Source organism: Dromaius novaehollandiae, chromosome 6 (genome assembly GCF_036370855.1).
Source record: "Dromaius novaehollandiae isolate bDroNov1 chromosome 6, bDroNov1.hap1, whole genome shotgun sequence".
Classification (NCBI taxonomy): domain Eukaryota; kingdom Metazoa; phylum Chordata; class Aves; order Casuariiformes; family Dromaiidae; genus Dromaius; species Dromaius novaehollandiae.
Window position 1 is genome coordinate 32526892 of NC_088103.1, and position 14816 is coordinate 32541707.

Here is a 14816-nt window from a genome sequence, read left to right on the forward strand (position 1 = left end):
ACAGACTGGTGTAGTGACCAGGAAATCCCAGCTCCTGGTTTGGAATCCATTAGTGGTAGAAAGAGGGAATGGAGGGAAAGTGGAGGGAAGGAGGGAAGCATGAGCTGCGGGGAGTTTCTCTGCTGCAAACAACAGGAGATTCCTTTGGGCCCCTGTGCTCAGGAATGGTCCCTGGAGCTGCACCTCCCTCTGGCTCTATGTGATACCCCAACCATTGCTCCATCCCTTTTTCAGTGTGATGAGCCATTGGAGTCTATGTGTCTTCATTCCCAAGTCCTTGTGTTAGTGGTAGGGAATCTTTCTTCCACTCAAAATCCAGACATGCCTCTTGCTAGAGACAGTTCAAAAGTCTTTTAAGACTATACTAACTGCAGAAGAAATACTTTTTCCCTGAGGGGCAGACAGTCTAAACAGAAGGGTTGCAACATGAATGCTCCGGACTGCAGCAGGGATCTTCTGTCCTATAGCCGGGATGGTAGCTAGAAAAATGGGAGAGCACAAGATATATTGGGGCAAATACAACTGTTAGCATGAGGCAAGAGAGCTGAACTGACTTCTTGCCAAGTGTCCAGGTATCTTGCTATAGCCCTGACTGGAAAGTTTGGCTCGCATGCTTGCAGCTGCAGAGCGAGTAGAGGTCAGCTAGGCCTGCTCTGGTGGGTTGTGGGACCACAGTCTGGAGCTCCTCATCTTCCCATCGTATGTTTGGTACAGTCTAGTCACAGGGGGCTGAGATTCAGGCAGCGGCCTTTGTCCTTGGGTGATGATTGCAGAAGAATTGTAAAGTGCCGGTATGTAGGTACCCAGGATTACAGGGGGGCCTGATCTCACCCCATTGTGCTTGTCCAGTTGTTTCTGCTTGAGCCACAACAGAAGTTTTAAGGATAGATTTCCAACTGCGAGTGATGCTGTACTGTATCCCTGGACAAGCTGAAGTGGCCACTGACCTTGCATCTTATCAGTCCTGATACACCAGGCTCAGCGTCTGCCTGCTGTGGTCTTCACGAGAGCCTTCTTGCAAATTCTTCTTTGCAACTCTCTCTTGCTCTGATGCCTGCAAAATAAACGTGGCTGTGGCAAGCTGGCTGGCAGTGTGGCTATTGGCTATCAAGCTGTTACTGTCCCCTTGCTTCTTCCGCACCCAGATCAGCATCCCTGCAACTGGGTCATATGACATCAGTCTTAAATTTATCAATCTCCATTTCAAAGCAAGTTTTGTTTCTTGTTCCCGCTAACTCCTCTCAGGAGCCTGCCCCCAAATTTCCCTGCCCTTGTGGCTGCAGACCTTCTACTGTACCACTATCCCATGTTGCCTATCCACTTACACCTAGGTGGTACCAAAGTTCTCTTTTAAGCAGTTGTTCTCTGCTCTCCCCTAACCCAGTTTTGTGCACAGTCTCCACGTGGCCCTCCTTTTTCTAGGGTAGACAAGACAAGTTTCCTTAGTTCCTCTTTCTGTGACAGTTTGATTATTTCCTGTGTATTATTAGCAGTTCTTCAATGTATCTGATCAGGGTTGAACATACTTTTCTTGAGCAAGGGTGAACAGAATTACCTATATTTTTCCACAAAGTGTTCCTGCCCTCTGGAGAAGTCACCTTGCCTGCGAGGGCCTGAAAGTCTCATCCTACAACCCTGACTCATGAGCCGTGGTGGCTTTAACTGTTCTAGATGTGCCCTAAAGCGTCTGCCCTAGCCTGTGGCTGGAGGTTAGCACTCCCAGGGCAGAGCTGGCAGCAGGGAAACATGCACTGACTGATCACATTATCTCCAACCTGGACCCCCAGATCTTATTAACAGAGTCCCAGTTCTGTTCTCTTCCTTGCACTCCATTGTGTGTCTCTGGCTGTTCTTAGTATGTGTAGCTAGTAAACTCTTTGAGACAGCCCCACTTTCTGTTCTGTGCTGGTGCAGCATCTACCAAAAAGCTTGTGCTCTGTGACTGGGACATGTATGAGCTCTGGTTAAAATATGCAGTGAGTCAGAGGTTTAATTCATTTTCCAAACCCTGCTGCCCCCCAGGGGTAATCACAGACTGTTAGTGTCGTGGGTACCAACATTTTGGATTTCTTAGCCTCTGCCAAGGCAGAGAGGACAAAGATGAGGAAAGCATGAACCAGAGGAGCCAGTACATGAGAGAAAGTGCTTGAGAGCTAGAGGAAGGGAGTGGGTCTGCTAATCCAAAAAAAGGTCTAATCCCAAAGGCCTCCTGTGGAGAAGGGCAAACAGAGGGCCAAAGCCAACTTGGAAAAAGGGCAGCAATGTCTGGAATCACTAGCCAGAGTTTTGTGTTCAGAGGGATGGACAAGGAGGGTGCAAAGGACAGTGGAATTGGCCTCAGAAGACCCAGCAAGAGGGACAGCAAAGTGAGCACACGTTCACAAACATACCAGAGCAACATTCTCACATCACAGAATTAGGCTGGACTGGGTCTGATACACCAAAGACTACACCGTGCAGCCAAAACCACCATTTCTTTGGCCAATGCAGCTGTTCCTCTGCTTGTTCCTGCAAATGGCTCAGCACAAAGTCTCTAGCTAGGCTGGAGCTTTGGCCTCCCCCCTCTCTCCACCAGATATGAGACTTGCTGCAGTAGGAGCACTGTTCTTCCCCTGTTTCATGGTGGCTCCGCTTTGATGTTAATTGTTTGCAGGCAAAGCTTAGTGGAGAGTGTAGCTGTTCTCTGGTTCATCTGCTGGTTACTACTGAGCTGCCCAGACCAGTGGGGAAAATGCTTTGATGTTAATGAGCTGCAGACAATTTCACTTAACACCAAGCGGGGCCTGGCATCTCGGAGGTAAGATTTTCAAGGCAGATTCTATAGCAAGTCTCTCCAACATCCGTTTTGCCACAGGAACAGAAAGTGCCCAGAAAGGCATTAGAGCAGAAACCTGTCTTCTCACAGGGTCTCACACTACACCCAGTATTGCTATGGCCCCAGAGATGCCAGAGGCAGGGAAGTAGCAGGAGGAAAAAATGGCCCCACTGAACAGCAGTATCGTTATGGGATTCAGTGGAAACAGGGTTTAGCTTCCCCTGTAAAGTGTTTGCCTGTCTGATCCTGCAGTCTAAATACACAGAAAGGGGAGAAGGGGGTGGTCTATAAATCTCTGATTTGCAGGGGTCTGAATCTCACATAGCTGGTGCTCCCAGCAGCTCCATTCCCAAAGTGGCATCTTCTCCATTGGTGCGGCACACGTCCCAGTGAAATAGGCTAGCTGCAGTGAAGTTAGATTTGCATGGGCAGTCCTGGGCTGTCTTCTTGCCTTAATGGGTATCCCAGCAAAATGCTCCTGTGCAGATCTGCTACCAGCAGCACTCTGCAAACCTACCCATGCAAACCCACAAGTTAGCAATGGGTCCCCTCAGCAGGAGCCAAGCCTTTACTGCTGGCGATGGTGCAGCTGATAAAGAGCGCTTAAACGTGCTTCAGACAGCCTTTGGCTTGGGCCCCAGATAAGGAGCTTGGGACTCCTCGCTAGGGTCGCTCCTCATGTGCTGGCAACCCAGGTTAAACAGAGCTTGCGCTATGGGGAGCCGGTCTGGGAATACGTGAAAGGTGAGGGAGAAATCTGCCCAGTGGAAATGTGGGGTACCGCTGTCCCAGGGAGGCATCACATGTAGGAACAAAGACAGATGAGAAGAAAGGCACAAATACAAGTTTGTAACCCTCTGTCAGTCACCAGCAAAATGTATTGTTTACCATATCACACTGCGACTCTGTTTCTAAACCCACACTACAAGCCTCTGAATGCAAGCAACAACCCCATCCTCCGGGGAGCCCCAGCCACACAGAATTGCACACAGACGTGCATGTCAGGTGAAGCTACAAACGAGACCTCAGAGAAGGTTAAGGAGAAACGTGCTTTATTGTGAGGAACTTGGCTTAATTCCAATGTATTGCCTTCGTTAAATGATTTATAGTAATTACGGAGAGAGATTAGCTTCCCAGTCTTCTTGCCAGGACAGGATTGTTACCTGTAGCAAACTTTGGAATACAAAGGTGAAATAAGGCAAGCCAAGGCTGAGTGTTTGTCCTACGCCCATTCCAGGGGAGGAGCTCACAGAAATGTGTATATTGTGTCCCACGCAAAAATAAAACACGACAAGATAGATTTTTATGTCTGGAATTGAAAAAGGAAAATAGAATTATAGAGGTGTCTGTGATTGATCACAGGCCAAAGAAAGAACCCTGCAGTTTGGAAAGTCTATCCAAGTCTATGGGAAGAGACACAAAATTAACCTTCGGCAAGGCATTCAGTGGTTGATATGCATCAAAAGTCAGTCCCAAAATTCAGACAATCCAAACAAAGCTTAGGGGCAGGGTTTTGATGCTCTGGATATGGTTGAACATCCAGCATCTTACAAGAGATGAGAGTGGCAGAAGAAAGACAGTCAAGTGAGAACGACACAGAGTGATCCACAGGTAGTAGGAAGGGAAAAAAATGTGAATTACACTGTTGTGCAGTAATCTGCAAACCAACATGGAGTGCACATAGGATGGGTAAAGAGAGCAGCAATGATGTCCCTACCCCAAAGAGTTTTATTGTGACGAGCAATAGCAGCTCTACTAACGATAGATAGACTATCAACCTGAAAGCAAAGGACATATCCATTAAATTTAGGATGGACTTTAGTGCACAAGACAATGTGTTGTCAGTAATTGTAATATTAGCGTGAATAGAAAGCAACAAATTTGGAAGGTGGACAGAAATAAGCTGGGGTTTACAGCCAAGTGTTTATCCCCATTAAAGGAATAGGAGAACTGGAGGCTTGGATAAATAGACTAGAAAATATCTTTGTAATAACAGGAAGGGAACATACAGCAGGGTGAACACTAGGTCAATTTATAACCACTTCTAAGGGTTAAGGAAATATTTACCAGAATAAAGATGGAAGAGCCCAGCTATCTGCAGCAAACACTTCTTGAGATAGTTCTTTTGTCTTTAAGCAGAGGCTAAATGTAAATAGTGCTATATCTTCAAGAGCCTCAAACGTGTTTCAAAATAAAACAACAAAAAAATCAAGAATGAAGATATTGTAGGAAGAAAATAGTAAAGCCCTTCACTTACACACATATGCCCTCAAAAGACAAATAAATACGTACAAAAACATCAAGAGGAGAGCTGCTGAAGAATACAGCACTGAATATTTTCCCACTCTGGATGCATCCGTGGAGTTCTGCTAGTGTCCCTAGAAAAACAGAGCAGGGATCACAGGACACCTTTCCCTAAGACCGTTGCTGGGGCTGCATCAAGCGCCCAAGACAATACAATGGAAACAGATTCAGTAGAGTTTTGTGTGCTTGGCTCCAATGCTGCTGTCCCTCGCACATATAACCATACCTCCCCCTGTGCGACATTTCCTTGGGCAGGAGGCAGCGCAGAGCTGGCTGCGCACGATGGCTGAGCCCCGTTCTGCTTGCCCCCGCTTGAGAGGAGAGCGTCAGCGGGGTACCGCATCTGCTGCCTTTCCTCTGCGCCACTGCTAATGGTCAGGAAATTTGCAGGAACTTAATCAACTTTGGTCTGATTCAATCAAATCTGTGATGGTGGAAATCTCAGTGGAGCTCCAAAGCTCCTAGCAGGGCAATCAGCAGACAGCATGATCTTGCAGGCGTCAGGGAGCTGGGCCAAAACTGGGAATTCTCAGGGTCAGAAATAGGAGATGAGAAAAAGTTAACTCAGCCAAGCCTACAGGAGCTCAGAGGAAGGCTGGGAGTGTCCAAGGAGAGAGGGAAGGGGAACAGGGACAGTTGCACCTAATGAGCTTTCTGCACCAGCAGCCTGAAAACAATGCCCAAAGATGAAGCAAGCAAAGAGTTCAAGAAGTTAAAACTGAGCACGAAAGAGGCCCCAAACATGAAATACTCCAACAGCGAAGGCAGTGCTCAAGCATATCTTCAGACATGGGTGCCCTCCCCTCACAGCTGTGCTCAAAACTACCACGTTAGCCATTTTCCTCGAGCCCACAGGCTCTGCAAAGGAGCTGAAGGAGGTGCTGCGGGCTCAGGGACAAACGACAGATCATGATGGCACTTGCCCAAGAACTTCAAAGCAATTCCTATTTGAAATGACTGAATTGTTTGTTGTGATGTGCAACTTACTGCTTGAGCTGGCCTTGGTAACCAAGAAATGAAAGATGGCAAATACAGTGCCAGTTTCTGAAGAGAGATCCAGGAAATCTGGGAAATCAGAGGCTAGTAAAGCCTATTACCATAGCCATCAACTTGACAAGAATTGTAATATGGGTACAAAAAATTGAATGTCTTTATGTGCAGAAGGCTGATCTTGACTGATAACAACCATAAAATGCTCCTTGCTGTTGCCAAAGATGGGTCAGGGGGGAGCAACTGAAAAATATCTTTCCCGTTCTCTAAGCTGACATGATTTTTTTTCAGTTACAAATGTACATTCAGCAAACTAAAAAAAGGAGCTGGTGGATGAAGACATTTTCATGGAGCAAAGCCCAGAGCAGACATTGAACATGTGAATTTTATTTTAAAAAAAGCAGTAACAACAACAACAGAAAAACCTGAGCCAGTGTAAGATCTTGTCTCATTTCAGTGAGAAGATGATTGCCAGAGCAGCAGCTCAAGATGGGAAGCCACAGAAAATGATTCAGGCTACTAGCGCAGTATTTGTCCAGGCTCCAGAAAAAAGGAGGAGTTCTGGGATTTTGTTTAAACTGCCAGAGAAGCTCTATGCATTGAAATATGTCTGAATAATACTAGGTATATGCTATTTACCACCTGATTCAGATAGTGGAATGAAAAACAGTAAGAGGACTTGGAGAGGTTGTCAGGGGAGAAAACATAGTAATAATGGGAGATATTAAATACCTCCATATAGACTGGGTAAATGCCATGCCAAAGAGTGATGCAAAGACTATATTTTTAGCCATGATAACTGAATAGTTCTTAGAATGACCACTCAGAGAAGCCAAGTGGAGAATGAACTCTTGATTTCGTCATGAATAGTGCATAAGAGGGAGTTTGAAATGTAATAGCGAACAGTCACTTTGTCATAATGAACACAATGTGCTCAAATTCCATGTTACTGCAGGAGAGGAAAAAGCAACAAGAAATACACTGCAGTGTAATGTAAATTCAAAAGGGAGATGAGTATACTCGCCTTCAAAAGGGAATAAGTGTAAAATTCAGGAGGGTAATTAAGAAGAATTTAAAAGTGGTTGACAGAAGGACAAAATACTTGCAACTGACATCAAGACTGTTCAAAGACCCTGTATTTAAAGCTTTAAATATGCCCTCAGTCAAAATATGCTTAAAAAAAAAAGAACCTCCAAATACGGAACAGTTAAACAGCTGAGTAAAGAAGGCATTTAGAAATAAAAAAAAAAATCCTTCAAAAAGCATAATTTATGTCCAAAGAAGAAAAATAGAAACCCCCAAATTCTGGCAAGTTCAATTAAAAAAAAAAAAAAGAAGAAGAAAAGAAAAGAAAAAAGAAACAGACAGATTTAGGCCAGGCAAAATAGTTTTTTTTAATGGTAGCTTGCTAAAAACATAAAGATTACCAATAAAAACTGCTCAGCGCAGTAGCAGAAAGCCTACAGGCAATCAGGGACCAAATAGTGAGCTTTAAGGGAAGAAGAGTCAAGAAGAATGACATTTACTAGAAGACAGTATAGCTGAACACAGCTGTGCACATCTGACCATTTTTTGTTAGGCGTGGTGTCTCTCTCAATGCCTTACAGACAGCTACAGTTTCATAGGAATGGGTATATGCGTAATTTCTAATGAAGTTTGGGTTCAGCCTTGTAATTGCCTGCCCCCATTATCTGCCTTCCAGCAGGCTGAAGAAAATGCTGCTAAAATAATCAGGTTGCGACTGACAGGTTCAGACTGCTGGATACCACCACTATGACTTTTTTTTTTTTTATTATTTACAGACATTTTGTTACTAGATGATTCTAAAGGAGTATTTAAGTGATACTAGAAGTGGTGTTGGCTGCTGGCTCCCCATTCCTTGGTTGCATCGGCACTCGGGAGATGCTGACCTGCTCTGACCTATTCCTTTTGCTTGCTGCCGTTAATAGCATTGCCTTCTCCACATCCGCCTTCACTAGCAGCCAAGACTCTGACTTATTGATTCTCCTCCAATGGCAGCTACAATTCACAACCAGATATGTCCTGCGTCTCTTTGTTCAGGTGACATAGCAGGTAGCAATCACAGCGCTGTCCACTAGTGAAAACAGACCAGAATGGGTCCGGTTGCCAGTAGCCTGTCTTCAAACCCTCAAATATTCCTCAAATATAGTTTTTACTGGTTCCTCATGCATTGCGCCATGCACTTCACTCGGGGTTAGGACCTTCATCACACATTTGGTGTGCTTTTTTTGCTGATTGTGTACTTTGCCTATAGGCTAAATGCGCTGCCAGGCCTCAAAGCTGCACGTTCACGCCGCACCTCCTGAGATGCTATGGACAGACATTGCCACCCTCATTGCACAACACCTTAAGTGTCCTGCATGCACTTCACTAGACCTTTGATGGACCATCCACATCCTGCTTGATGGTCTTATCATGACCATTTGAGTCATGCTGTCAAGCACACCAGCTCTCAAGGCTAGAGTTGTTAAATGTCCTTTTTTTAAAGCCAGTGTAGCATTGTTCTAGCACACAAAAGGTATTTGGGAATCCCTTTGCCCCCAGGTACTTGAAAGAGAGCTTCTTTATTTTGGGACAGGCTTCAACTGTCTCTAGGTAACACAGCAAGCGTATTTTCTGCTGCTTTTCCACATACTTCCTGTCTCTAAAAATAAATACTCACTAGTTCACCTGGGAAAGGCACGTGTGCACAAGACTGATAGGACGCCATTTCACAACCTCGTAACTCACCCCTGCACTAAGCTGTCCAGCCCCACTCCATTTTCCTTGCTTAGTGTTTTCACATGGATTTGTAGGTCTCCCTTGAATTACGTCAAGAGGCATTAAGTCCGTTTGTCCTAGCAGTCCTTATCTCCCAAGGCTCTCAGGTGAAACTACAAACACCGTGTCCTTTATCTCCCTCATTCATTCCTGGGCCAAGTTCTTCCAAGATTTTGCAACAGCGTGCAGCCACCGCTTTTGTATGCTTCTCCCCAAATCGTGCTGTTTGCTGGGGTCACATCAGTTGCCTGGCACATGATTAGATGAACAAGAAGAGGGTGAATCCCAGCGCGTAGGGTGAGGTTCAGCAACGGCAGAGCATGCTGCCGGGGATGAAGCCGCAGAGATCAGCATACGCGGAGGCGGGCTGGGAGCACCCGGTCAGAGGCAAGCGGGAAGGTGGGAAGCACGACCAGTAAACCTGTGTAAGGACATGAAGGGGGGTGATGTGGATAAGGTATGTCACATGTAGGTGTGAGAGGGTGGTAAAAAGGACCCTGCATAGATGTTCTCAGGGCTGGCTACAGATGCACCACCTGCAACCTTGAGTATAAACTGTATTGTCTCTAAGACTACAAGAAAAAAAAAGTAACAAAGCATGCATTTATAAGAGACCTTAATTTCCCAGTGAATGCTAGGCAATAAACAGTGCCAAAATAGCCAGGCTCAGGTATCCTTGGACAAGACAGAAGCTAGATTTCCTTACCAAATCATTGGTGAGCAAGCAAAGCACAGTATTTCAGACACGGTTTTAGCAAGCAGTGAGGTTGCTCTGTGAGGCAACAGGCCTGCCTGGAGGAGCAGACACCCAACAGGAGTTACACAGCACCTGCAAAGTAAGTGGTGGGGAAGAGGAGAAACAAGCCAGGTGTGGGCAAAACACCAATACTTTACTCCGGTTCAGCAAGTGTGATTACGGGAACACAAGGAGAGACAAGGTACCTAATGAAATGAAGAGGGCAATAGAAATTGTGTCTGAGGTGGAACTTCGACTAGGGGGTGAGGGAGCTGGGGTAGAGCTGGCAGAGGAAACTGCAAGTCTGGTAGCTCGGACTCTTCATAAACCTGTGATTTCAGAAAGGAAGTATACTATCACCACAGAGCAGCAAATGTGCTGTCTTTTTCTATACAAAGGGGAAATGTACCAAAATGATCATGCCAACAGTAAGCCATTTCACTTTGATATTATGCAAACGATTTCCAGGAAAAGGGCTTGGAGCCAGCTGGAAAGTGAGAAAGACTATCGTGTCAGAGAAGTCTAATACAACCTTGCCTAGGCAGCTAATCTCTATTTATATAAGGAAACCAGTTTCTTAGACTAAGGAGCTGGATTCAGAGTTAACGATAGTACAGTACGTCCCTGAAGAAACTGCTGCCAAAGGTGAAGATGAATCCCAAGGTCGGTCAGGAGATCATTAAAAGGAGAGTCTACAACAAGCTGTATTAGAAAAGAGAGAAACCAGGTTGCAGGAAAGTTACTAACCTTATGTCTTGGGAATGAATGCAGGCGAGTAAATCCATCAGTGATTTTGGAAGAGCCAAGTGCAAGTTCCCAAGATGTGGAGGCAGCACAGGGTTGGGAGGGATTGCAAGTGCAGGGCAGAAATAGTTCCTCCTAGAGAAAGGAGGAGAGGACACTGCTGAGCAAGGGACAGAAATAGAGGACTTAATAGGAGAAAGGGCAAACTCAGACACTTGGGGACCAAAAATAAGGATGTTTGCTGTCAACCGATGAAACAGATGCACTGAAGGAATAAAAAGACCTGGCTGTGCTGGAGGATGAATGTGAAACAGCAGTGATATTTCTGTGAAAAAAGAATGGCATGATTCTAGGATGCCTCATACAAGTTATTTTTAGCAGTGACAGAAACATTATTGCCATTGCGCAAAGCATTGTGAGATTTCTTCCAGAATACCACTGCAGCGCTGCAGGCAGGAAGGACGAATTTCTGCTGCAGAGAGACACGCTTTGGATAACGAGAGGAACAAGTGCTAGCTGATGGAGACCTATTATAAGAATTTGGATTGTTTGTCCTGGGCAGAGGCTGAGAGGGGACAAGTGTATTTCTGAAGAACATCTGAAACTAAGAGAATATTAAGTAAGAAATTACCAAGAAAAAGCCACAAATAAGTTTAGGTGGGAAATTAGAGGGTTTCTAGTCCTTCCAGGAGTAAAGCTCTAGGCCAGCCTTGCAAGCAGAGCAGTAGAGGAGAAAAACCCAGGTCATTTTAGGAAAGGGTTTGATAAAACTTCTTCCATAAGTGGATGGAAGAGCCCCTGGAGATGGGCAGTGCAGTCTGGATACAAGCCCTTGGCTGGCCAGAGAGTCAGTAGAGCTAAGGCAGTTTGGAGGAGGCACTGCTTCAGTCCCAGCCTTTGAGGTTTCTGATGGTCACCATGAAGATCAAGAAATAACAATTTCCCCCTTAATTTGGCTGTTAAAGCTAATGAAGTGTTCCTTCATCCAAAGCGCTAAAGACGAGCTCTGGGACTTATGCACTAGTGCTCCCAGTGTTGTACTCCCAGCGGCCTGCTCCCACATCAGGCTTAGCACTATTGCCAGATTAGGGTCAGGAGGGAATTTTCCTGGATTGGCAGAAAAATCGCAGGTTTTTTTTTTTTTTTTTTTTTTTTGGGGGGGGGGGGGAGAGGGGATGCACCTCTCCAAGTTCAGGTCTATTTTCTACATCATGTTTCATTTTATTTAACACATTCTCTGCACTCACAGGGCTGCAGAGCCCTGAGGGTCCCTTAATCTCCCCTGCTTACTCCCTGGGACATGTTACAGCTGCAGTTTTGGTTTTTCACTGTGCATCTGCTAAGAGGAGCCGGGAAGCACTTAGGGCTCCTGAATTGTGGGGTGAGGGGAGTAGGTACAAAACATTCATTGCATTTTTATCCGCAGCTACAGGCCACTTGGCCATGGGGAGACCTTGGAGGACTCTCCCAGCATGAACACAGATATACACGCTCTCTGCAAAACGACCTGTAAAAGGGAACATGGGAATGAACCCAGGCTCCCAGACATGCAAGCACAGGTTCAAAGCACATATAACACTGGGATGGCCTCCAGGAAGGGATCTGGGACACAAGCTGCATTGGAGAGCAGAGAAGATGCTGGAGCAGCAGGGTGAGGGACCCCCCAACCTGCAGGCTCTGGGCACGCATTGGGAGGTGAGCATCTCCCCCAGCTCTCAGGGACACCTCTGTGCCTGCATTTCCAGTGAGAAAAGAGGAGCAAGGTGCAACAGCCCTTCCCAGCACCCCACTCCCACAGTCCCTCACTGTAGGCAGGTTGGAGCGGGATGGCCACAACACAGCGGTCCCTGAGCCAGGTTGGGGCCACCAAGCTCGGGGATGAGCAGAGCCAGCTTGAATCTCGAGGCCTGCTGGTCCCAAGGAAGGGAATGGCTGCAAACACTGAGGAGTGCTGTGCACCCATGTTTGTGCCCGGGTCTGCTCCCACCCTGCCAGATTTTGGGATGAGCACACTCAACATCTTAAGTTGGATCTGGAAAAACACACCCACCTTGCGCTGATGTGGGTGGCCAGCATCCGGCAGCATCCAGCCCTGAGGTCCCAGAATAACCTTTCCTGAGGATAATGGGCTCTGCTGATGCTGGGGAAACATTTGCCTCTGCAAGGTGATGGGAGCAAGGGCTGTGCAGCCTCTGGTCCTGGACAGATGCTGCTGCAGTCAGACCCTCCTCCTGGCCCTCTGTTGACAGCATTTTGCACATAGGGTCCAAACCAGCTCATGCACAGAGAGACATCCCTGAGTTGCCGTTGCCTAGACACAAGTGAAGCACCCCTGGTCTATGAGAACCTCAGACACCACCGGGTCACCCCATTACTGCAGTTCCCCTGTGCATTGCCCTGTGTCCCCAAGCAGAAGACGGTCAGGACATGGCATTGCAAGAGAGACTGAGAAGGGAAGAGGAGGAAGAGGAAAGTGTCAAACCAGCAGCAGCCATTTGAAACTCTCCTCTAGTAGAAGGGCAGGGGCAGGGCTGGGTGCAGGCAGGCTTAGGGGCGACCATGGAAGCATCAAGTCTGCAACAGGAATGGGAAGGGAAAGGGTGAGAGCCCCTCAGAGAGAAAAGCAGAGCAGAAACCCCAGCTCTGCTTAGTGACCTCTCAGAAAGCACCCCCTGTGCAGTGCCAGGCCAGGCAGGGCTGCTGCAGCCCAGGGCAGAGCTGCTTATGCAGGCAGCGAAGGATGCTGAAGGATGCTGCGATGTGCAGGAAGAGGGTGGGCCACCCCACACACAGCAGATTTGCATCTTGGGAGAAGCAGGGTTGCTTCCAAGAGATGCCCTCCAGGAGCTGGGGTCCCTGCAAAGCCCCAGCTCTGCTCTTGCCTGTGGCACTGCTCTGACAGCGAACACCCCTGCTGGCACTGCTGATGCTGGGCTCATCCAGGGTGATGGCTCTGCTTGGGATGCCAGCAGGCACCCAAATGTGGGTGCAGGCTGCTGGCGCACGGACTCCCCCAGCTCCAGGGGATTTGCACTCCAACCTCCTCCAAAGAGCACCTGAGAGCAGAGGGAGGTATCACGGGCCAGCGACGTGGCAGCCAGCAGGACTTACCTGTCAGTGCGTGCTGAAGAAAGCCAAGGCACAGCCCTACCTCGGGAGGTCCCAGTCCAAACTCCCAAACTGGGCTGCCTGCAGACTGGTCTAGCTCGCACAGGGGCTGCTGGCCCCCGGCCCTCTCCGGATAGCCCTGCCAGCACCCACACCTTTGCGGAGCCAGCTGCACACCGCTTCCCAGCCTCTGCTGTCCCTTTGCAGCAGAGCCTTTGCCACCAGCTGGGCAGCAGGAAAACACCTTTCTGCAGCTCTCATACCCTCCCCAACAGACTTTAAATCAATAACCCCAGAACACAGGGCCGGGTTATTGCTAACGGAAACCATTAAACTGTAACACAGGCGGATAAAACCAGCCTCTAACACTTGAAAGATTTATAGGGCACAACAGCAGGGTGTTAATTCCTTTGGCAACACAAATGCTTTCACACTCCCAGCCTTTCCTCACCCACAGGAGCGAGGAGAGGGGATTGCGTGCAGCCCGGGCCGAGGAGCACAAGGACACAGCTGTGGGCACACTGGAACCAGCAACACATGCGCGCAGGGTGACGCTGTGCTCGCAGGGCAGCCAAGGACACATCTCAGGTCCATAGGGTAACGGACCCCTGGGGGCCCTGTCTGGAGGTGACGTCCCCCAGGAGGGGATGCACCAGTCCACACTCACCTCTGGCTTCCCCTAGACAGTCCCAGCTCCCATCTGCCTCTGCAGCCACAGCAGTGGGTAAAGAAAAGGCTGTGAAGAAACTTCCAGGTGGGCTAAAGCAGCCAGAGAAACCAGCCGAGCTCGTGGGCACATGAACCCTTCTTCAGACCTGAACCAGCTTGCAGCCTGCAGGTGTTTTTGCAGCTGGTCGAACAGGAGCTCTCCCTGCAGCGCTCTTGCTTGTGTCCGCACGCCCGCCAGCATGGCACTGGTCCCCAGCTGCCTTCAGCACGAGATAGGGGCTGCAAACATGCCAGGAGCAAGGGGCTCACTAGAGCCCCGGAAAGGACTACTCACATCCTCACTGTGTCCCTGCCCCGGTCATGCTGCACGGGAGGGCGCTGAGTGGCAAAGGGGTGCCCTGGCCTGCCCCCCCTGCCAGAGCGACCCCTGCTCACCCCCTCAGGCCTGCCCAGGAGCTGCTGCGAGCACAGCACAGGGGCCCAGTGGGGGCAGGACAAGATGAGCTGCACTACTGATTAACACCCCCCACCCGCCTCCCCCCAGCAGCCTGCTCAGCCCTTCACATCCAGCCACCTCCTTGGACCCTCCCTGAGGCAAAGTCCAGCCAGCGCCAGGCAGGACAGGGCAGGGTGGGAGCTCGCCCCAGGGCTTCACCCCACAGGCAGCCC

At 48.4% G+C, this 14816-nt stretch overlaps 1 long non-coding RNA gene across 1 annotated transcript; it reads right to left on the reverse strand.

Moving 5' to 3' along the window:
* Nucleotides 1-7478: 7478 nt before the first annotated feature.
* LOC135328731 (uncharacterized) lies at nt 7479-14597 on the reverse strand. Its single transcript, XR_010389740.1, has 3 exons — nt 14146-14597; nt 10374-10505; nt 7479-9311 (listed from the first exon to the last, which is right to left on the reverse strand). It is a non-coding gene; the product is annotated as an uncharacterized LOC135328731 (long non-coding RNA).
* Between the last annotated feature and the right edge of the window lie 219 nt (nt 14598-14816).